Here is an 8,496-nt window from a genome sequence, read left to right on the forward strand (position 1 = left end):
ATATATATATCCTGTCAATTTTAACAAAAGAGCACTAACCAATCAAAAATGGAATGGAAGTAGCCACTCAATAAATTTAAGGAAGGTAATCTTAAAAACTTCACCAACAATGTAAAATTTTTTTTCACTTACCATTATACCTAACCTGTTGTCACATGTTTTATTTTTTAGATTACCAATCTCATTTTTACTTGGAAAAATAATCGTCCATAAAAAATAGGATTGGTAATCTTCTAAAAAGATAAAACAGAATATTTTTACATTATTAATACGGCCGATTAAAATACAATAATCTTTACACTGTACACATATACGCTACGCTTATGCAATTATTCCCTGCGGAAAGAATTAAAACAACGAAAGATAAGGGATAATTAATCCGGAAATTAAATTTGATATGAGTTTATCTTACGTATAGTCGGGATAAAATGGGGAATAATTAATTTAGGGATTAGTTATCCCGAGATTGTAGTGTTATTTTTTTATTTCCATGGGAAGGTGGGATAACAATCCTAGAATAACTATAATCTTGGAATAATTAATTCAATGTAACTTGTTTCCCAACCAAAGTACCAAACGACCCCGAAGAACTTTACTTGTCTGACAAAGTCCAATCACTGATGATATCCCTCCTACGGCTCTCGTGCCGATTTTGGATCATCTCACATTCATCCACTCCATGCAAGGCTGCCAATCTTGACATTCACAATTTCTTTGATGTTATTGTGTGCAAGAAAACCTGCATTTAAATTTATGCAACAAATGTGCACCATAAACTTTGCTCTTGCTCTTTATGCAGTCTTTTTCTTTTTTAAATTTGTGATATTTAAAGTAGCTCGAGAATTCATTTATGTTGCCAGTCAACATTGTGACCAAAAATAGTCCTGTCGTAAAGAACTATGATTACGAAAACTACTTATTACCAATCTGTTGTGCTCTCCAAGTTGGAGTCCGAAACTTAAATAGTAAATTTTTGGGCATAAAATACATTTTTACTATTAAAAAAAAAAGGTTACAAAACTACATAATTCGCAGTATAATACTGCGAATTATTAAAATAATAATTTTTTAACACACTTCGCAGTATAAAACTGCGAACAACACTTTGCCCACCAAAATAAAGAAGCAACGTTGGCTCCTAACTTCCTGTGGTCCCCTGTGTTACTTTTGATTTTTTTTGTTCATTTTTTATTCATATAATTCTCCATTGATTATTATTCTTTTTTACTTAAGTTCTTTCCTCAATATTTTAGTACAACATGCTTTCATAACTAATTTTCAAATGCCAATCTAAAATAAAGGGAAAATCAAGTGTTCGTTTTATTGCTAATTAATGCTAATTAAAGGTTAATATGGTCAATTTTATTACTAATTAATGCTAAAAGGTGAATTTCTTAATCTGTGTGAAAACATCCAAAAAATCACTTATTTTGGACTGGAGGGAGTATCGCTAATAAATATTTTTATTTGGCACAAAATTTGAAACTTAGTAATAATAACGATTACATCTTAAGCCTTTGGTCAAATGTTAATGATATAAAATTTTCAGACGAGAAAAAAAATAGACCTTTAATATTGCCAATCTTATTTGAAGGATAAATTGATAAAATTACATACTTATCTAAACTGAAAAAAGTATTAGTAAAAGTTCACGTAAATTATGTATAATTAGTACTTACTAGTTATTCACTCTATTCATTATTATTCTTATATATAGCAGATTATGGCATTAGTAAATAGTAATGTCATTATTTTTAATACATGGATAAGCATGTATAAAGAGAGAACTACCCTTTTAAAACATGTAATACACCAAACCATAAATAGCAGATATTCCATAGATATAATCGGGATATGCGTAAACTGACGCGAACATCATAGTCCATAAATATATATAAAAATATATAGAAGATGTCATATATATATATATATATATATATATATATATATATTTCACATTTTTATANCACAAATTAAGATGTTAATTTTTTATAGATAAGTGCGAGTAAAATAAATATTAAAATAATTTCTTTTTTTTCAATAGTTATTCGAATACTTTGTCTAATTCTTTTTGTTATACTTTCTCTAATTCTACTTATATAATAGTTTGATAGTTCAATGTATTTCAGTAAGTTATAAAAATTATATCCTTATAGAATGAATAAAATATTTTCAAATGTAATTAAATAGCAAGGATGTCATATTAATTAGCAATAAAATGAATACTTGATTTTCCCTTTATTTTAGATCGACATTTGAAAATTAGTTATGAAAGTATGTTGTACTAAAATATTGAGGAAAGAACTTAAGTAAAAAAGAATAATAATCAATGGAGAATTATATGAATAAAAAATGAACAAAAAAAATCAAAAGTAACACAGGGGACCACAGGAAGTTAGGAGCCAACGTTGCTTCTTTATTTTGGTGGGCAAAGTGTTGTTCGCAGTTTTATACTGCGAAGTGTGTTAAAAAATTATTATTTTAATAATTCGCAGTATAATACTGCGAATTACTTCAACGGCTAACTTTCCGTTAAAGTAATTCGCAGTATTATACTGCGAATTATGTAGTTTTGTAACCTTTTTTTTTAACAGTAAAAATGAATTTTGTGCCCAAAAAATCACTATTTAAGTTTCGGACTCCTCCAAGTTGCCAAAAGTAAAGTTCAATGATAAATATACTCATTACGCGTCAATTCTTTTGGTGTCTACAAAGGTGACCAATAAAAGACGGAAGAAACATAACTAGCAGGAAAGGAGAATCAGTAGTATAGGGATATTATTAGTAGCGGAAACAGGATTTTTATTAATGGGATTAAAAAAGTAAAAAAAAAAAAAAGTAAATCTGTGTCACGACCCAGAATTCTCTCCATCGAGACCGTGATGGCGCAAACATCACACTTGCTAGGCAAGCCAACGTTAGAGTATTGCTAACCAATTTCCTTTACGATTCAGAGAATAAAAGTAAACAAGTTGAAACAGGTGATCATAATTGCGGAAGTAAGTAAACAACTGCTTCACTTATAAACTATTGCTAGAACTGTTACTACTACTACCTAGAATCCAGTGTCACAATCCACGAACATACTATGATTTTCTACAAACATCGGTCTGAAAGAAATTACAACTGTTTTGAAAATAAAGAAAACAGTAATTTAGAGATGTAGAAGGGGACGCCAGGGCCTGCGGACGCCAGAAGGACCACCTTGGGTCTCCTAGTTGAAATATCTGCAACCGACCTCTCGATCAGCCACTACCTACTTCAAAATCTGCACAGAAAGTGCAGAGTGCAGTATCAGTACAACTGACCCCATGTACTGGTAAGTGCCGAGCCTAACCTCGACGAAGTAGTGACGAGGCTACGGCGGGGCAATTGCAATATAACCTACATACAGTGCATAATAAAAGCATAAGGAAGAACAGGACAAAATAAAATAGTAACTTGCAAGGAATGAATACAGAACTCAAGTATCTCATCGGTACCTAGCTGTAACCAATCCGTAAGTGAAACACAAAACTACAGAATAACTTGCACAGTTGAAGAAAGATACATAAACACATAAACTGATGCGGCGCGCATTTCGATCCCACTATATAATCAAAATCAATATGAATATTCACCCTTATTACTCTATATCAATCCTCCCTTATTCCTCATGTTGCGGCGTGCAACCCGATCCCACCGTACAATAGTAATTCTCCCTTATTCCTCCTCAATATATCACCCTTATTCCTCATGTTGCGGCGCACAACCCGATCCCACCATATAATAGCACTTCACCCTTATTCCTCCTCAATATATCACCCTTATTCCTCTTGTTGCGGCGTGCAACCCGATCCCACCATATCAGTACCAGTCACACAATAAGAATATGAATTTTACAATTTAGCTCAAAACTCTCCCCAATATTTAAACCTCGAACTAAAGCAAATGGAAAGTTGTACAATTATGAAACTTCACTCAAATTACATTACTCAGCGAAACCAATCCAAAATATACTATAAAATATCGATAAGCCGACTTGAGAAATAATATGAGACAATCAAACTACGGAATAGCTAATACCTTCGACAATGGAATACAATGTCTGACAAGTAGCAATTAAGCATGGAAATACCAGTGAGGCATGTAGCAGTTAAGGCAAGAATCAATATATTATGAACGGGAAGAAAACAGGCAAAATAGATAAATTGGCGGCGCATAGGTACTCGTCACCTCACATATACGCCACTCACATAGATTTTCACATAGCAATTAAGTCAAAGGTTCCTAATCCCTCGAGTCAAAGTTAGACACAACACATACCTCGATCCCACATACAAACTCAAAGCTCAATCACAACTTTTTCCTTCACACAAGCCTCCGGACCAATAGAATCTAGCAAATTACCAATCAAATGATTCAATTTAAGCCTTAGGAACTACCCACGATAGCAAGGAATTCAATTTAGGCCATTTTTGAAAAAGTCAGCAAAAATCAACACCTGGGCCCGCATGGTCCAAACCCGAAATTCGGAACAAAACCCAATTACCCATTCAACCCTGAGCCCGGATATACAATTGGTTTTGGAATCCGGCCTCAATTTGAGGTCTAAATCCCCAAATTATGAAATCCCTAATTTCTACCCAAAAATCCCCAATTCCACCATGAAAATCTTAGATTCTAGGTTGAAATCTTGTAAAATGAAGTGAAAGATTGAAAGAAACTAGTTAAGAATCACTTACCTAAGATTTGGGGAAGAAGGAGTCTTTGGAAAATCGCCTCATGTGTTTTAGGTTTTGAAAAATTGAAGAATGAATGAAAAATCCCGTCCAAAATCATTTTATCAGTTGCAGGTATCGCATTTGCGATTAGGGGTTCGCAAATGCGAAGACTGTCCCGGGCCTGCTAACATCGCATGCGAATAATCGTTCGCAAATGCTGCCAATACTGATCGCAATTGCGATCCTGAGCTTCGTAATTGCGAAGGTCCCCTCCCAGCCCCACTGCTCGCAAATGCGAACTTTCTTCGCAAATGCGAGGCTCGCATTTGCGAGCCAGACCTCGCAATTGCGAAGTCTGCAGACCTGAAGCATACCAACAAAATTTCCTAAGTTCAAATCACTCTGTAGCCTACTCGAAACTCACCCGAGCCCTCGGGGCTTCAAACCAAACATGCACACAAGACCTAAAACATCATACAAACTTTTTCGTGCGATCAAATCGCCAAAATAATACCTAGAACTAGGAATTTAGCAACAAATCACATGAAATTCTTAAGAACACTTTGAAATTCCTATTTTCACAACCGGACTTCTGAATCACGCCAAATCAGTTTCGTTTCTCGCCAAATTTCGCTGATAAGGTATAAATATTATTTTGGACCAGTACTGGGCTCCGAAACCAAAATACGGGCCGAATACCAACAAGATCAAACATTTACCAAATTCTTAAAACTATTTAATTTTCAATCTTCCAATTTTCATCAAAAATTCATTTCTCAAGCTAGGGACCTCGAAAATCGATTCCGGACATACGCCCAGGTCCCATATTTTGATACAGACCCACCGGGACTATCAAAATACGAGTACGGGTCCGTTTGCTCAAAACGTATACCAAAGTCAACTAAATCAACTTTTAAAAGCAAAAATTATTATTTTTATAAACTTTTAACATAAAAGGTTCCGAAAATACACCCGTCTGCGCACACAAATCGAGGAGGAATAAATATGAGGTTTTGAAGGCCTCGGAACATGGAATCGAGTTCTAAAACATAAGATGACCTTTTGGGTCATCACAATTCGTAAAAAACATCTTATATATTGTCACGACCCAAATTCCATATTAGGCCGTGATGGCGCCCAACACCGTTGTTAGGCAAGCCAACACTAATCAAATAGTAAATTCTCGTTTGTGTAGTTAGTACGTGATAACTTTCCAGTATTGATTAAGAAATTTAGAGTTTAAAAATTTAAGCATATTTAAATGGAAGTAATAAATGCGAATCTCAATCATGAACACAAGTCGAAACATCATAAGTCTACCAATGTGTGTGCCAAATCCTGGTGTCACAAGTGTGTGGGCTATCTAGTAAAATATACAAAATCGTACTATCCTACTGTCTGGAAAAAGAAATAGACAAGAATATAAAGACAAAAGAAAGAGTCCAACTGCTGCAGAACGGCTCAAAAGGGCAGCTCACCGGAAAGTCTCAAACTGAGGAGTCCACTCTACGCGCCGGACTAATGGCCAGATGCACCTGCCTCAAAGCCTGTACAATCAAGTACAATAGTGTAGCATGAGTACATAAAAATATGTACCCAATAAGTATCTCGCCTAACCTCGCAGAAGTAGTGACGAGGGGTCGACTCCGACACTTACTACGGCCAGCAAATATAATAATATGAAGTTCAATATTTTAATTCACAATGTATGTAGATAACAACAAGCTCAAACAAGAATAATACTGAAAATCCTTTCATCCACTTAATAAAACTAGGCACTTTCCTCATTTAAAACAAGTGACCATTCAAGCAATGATCATACGAATTATAGGGGTTCCGGTTCTATTATCACACACAAATACCACCGAGGACGTTCGGCCGGATCCAACATAAAAGTAAATTGTGCACCGCCGAGGGTCGAACGACCCGAAGCATATACATTTACTATCCTACCGAGGCGAATGGCCCGCTCCCATGAGAGTGGTGGAAATAATCACCCCGCTCACGGAATATACTTGCGACGCGATTAAGTATAAATATAACTTAATGTTTTCCTCAATTCTTATCAAAATAAATATTTACTTGAAATCCTTGAAATCATAACATCTTTAACTTAGTCCCATTCAATGCAAATCAACAATTATAATCATATAACGGTACGCACAAAGCATGGTGTAAACCTAGAACTACCCGGACATAACAGGAATAGTAGCTATGTACGGACTCTCGTCACTTCGTGCGAACGTAGCCTCCACAATTAATCATATATTAATTAAGTTCACCTATGGAGAAATTTCCCTCTTACAAGGTTAGAAAAGAGACTTACCTCGTTTCAAGCATACTTCAAACTCAAGAATGCACTCAAACTCTCATACAAGAACCGCACAATCCGAAACTATTCAAATAGTGTAAAAACAAATCATTATAGGTTTACAAATTCATATTCTAGCTATTAAAGTGATTATCCAACCCCAAAGGCAAGGTTCCTAAAATTCACCCCAGGGCCCACGTGTCCGGATTTCGGAAATTTTTGAAGGAAGTTGTTACCCATAACCTAAGGATCAAGAATATATGATTTTACTTCATTCCATAACGAATTTCATGGTTAAATCTTGTTTCTATCAAAAACCTAGGTTTTACTCTAATCCCATGATTTTCACTTATCTATACATGTTAATCTACCCAAAATCCAAGTATTTAACTCACATATAGTAGGAATTACTTACCTCCAAAAGCTTGGTGAAAACCCCCTCTCAAGAAGCTCAAAAATCGTCCACAATGGAGTGAAAAATGATTCAAAACGTCTAACACCCATAATAAATGAAGGTCACTGCCTTCAGTGATTTCCGCATCTACGGAAAAAGGTTCGCTTCTATGAAACCTCACTGGGCCGGTTGGGGCCGCTTCTGCGGATGGCCAACCGCTTCTGCGGTTCCACTTCGGCGGAGAAAGGACCGTTTCTGCGATTTCTAGGCTGGCCACCCTTAGCCGCATCTGCGCGTCATGGCCCGCACCTGCGAGCTCGCATCTGCGGCTGACCAACCGCAGGTGCAGTTATGACAGAAGCTGGGTATTCAGCTCTTGCCCAAAATTTCCAACTTGGTCCCAGCCTCGTCCGATTGACGCTCGGGGCCCCGCCCGAACACACCCACAAGTTTGTAATGATAAGACGGACTCGCTCGAACCCTCGGAACGCCGGAAACAACATTAAAACTAGGAATCACACCCTAAAATCAATTGATTCAAACTTATGAACTTCAAGTTCTTCAATTTACTTCCAATGTGACGAAACACACTTATACTACTCGGATCGACACCGAATTTTGCGTGCAAGTCTTGTTGATACCCAATTTTTTCCTGTAAATTTTTTATATGCAAAATACTTTCAAAATAGCATATATATATGCATATATAAGTATGTCCGAATGTTTTAATATTTTCCCTAATGTTTAAAAAATTTTAAATCAATTTATTGCCCTATTTTAGCAATACAAAAACCAATAATTATTCCTCAAATTATTATTTTGGTGATTAATTTATTTTATTCTCATATTTATCCCAAAATATAGCTTAAGGTAATTTTACACATTTTACAAATTTATTTAGTTTTTTTTTTGGGCATATAATTGCAGTATTAGCCTATTTTAAGAAATTAATTGGGCGTTTTATAGTTACAAAATTTTGATTCCAGTTTTTTTAATATAATATTTATAATATTAATTAATTAATTTCGTACCTTAATTTGTTTTCAGAAAGCATTTTGCTATTTTTATTAAAATAAAAAGGGAAATGT

The sequence above is a fragment of the Nicotiana attenuata genome, chromosome 2 (assembly GCF_001879085.1).
Source record: "Nicotiana attenuata strain UT chromosome 2, NIATTr2, whole genome shotgun sequence".
Lineage (NCBI taxonomy): Eukaryota > Viridiplantae > Streptophyta > Magnoliopsida > Solanales > Solanaceae > Nicotiana > Nicotiana attenuata.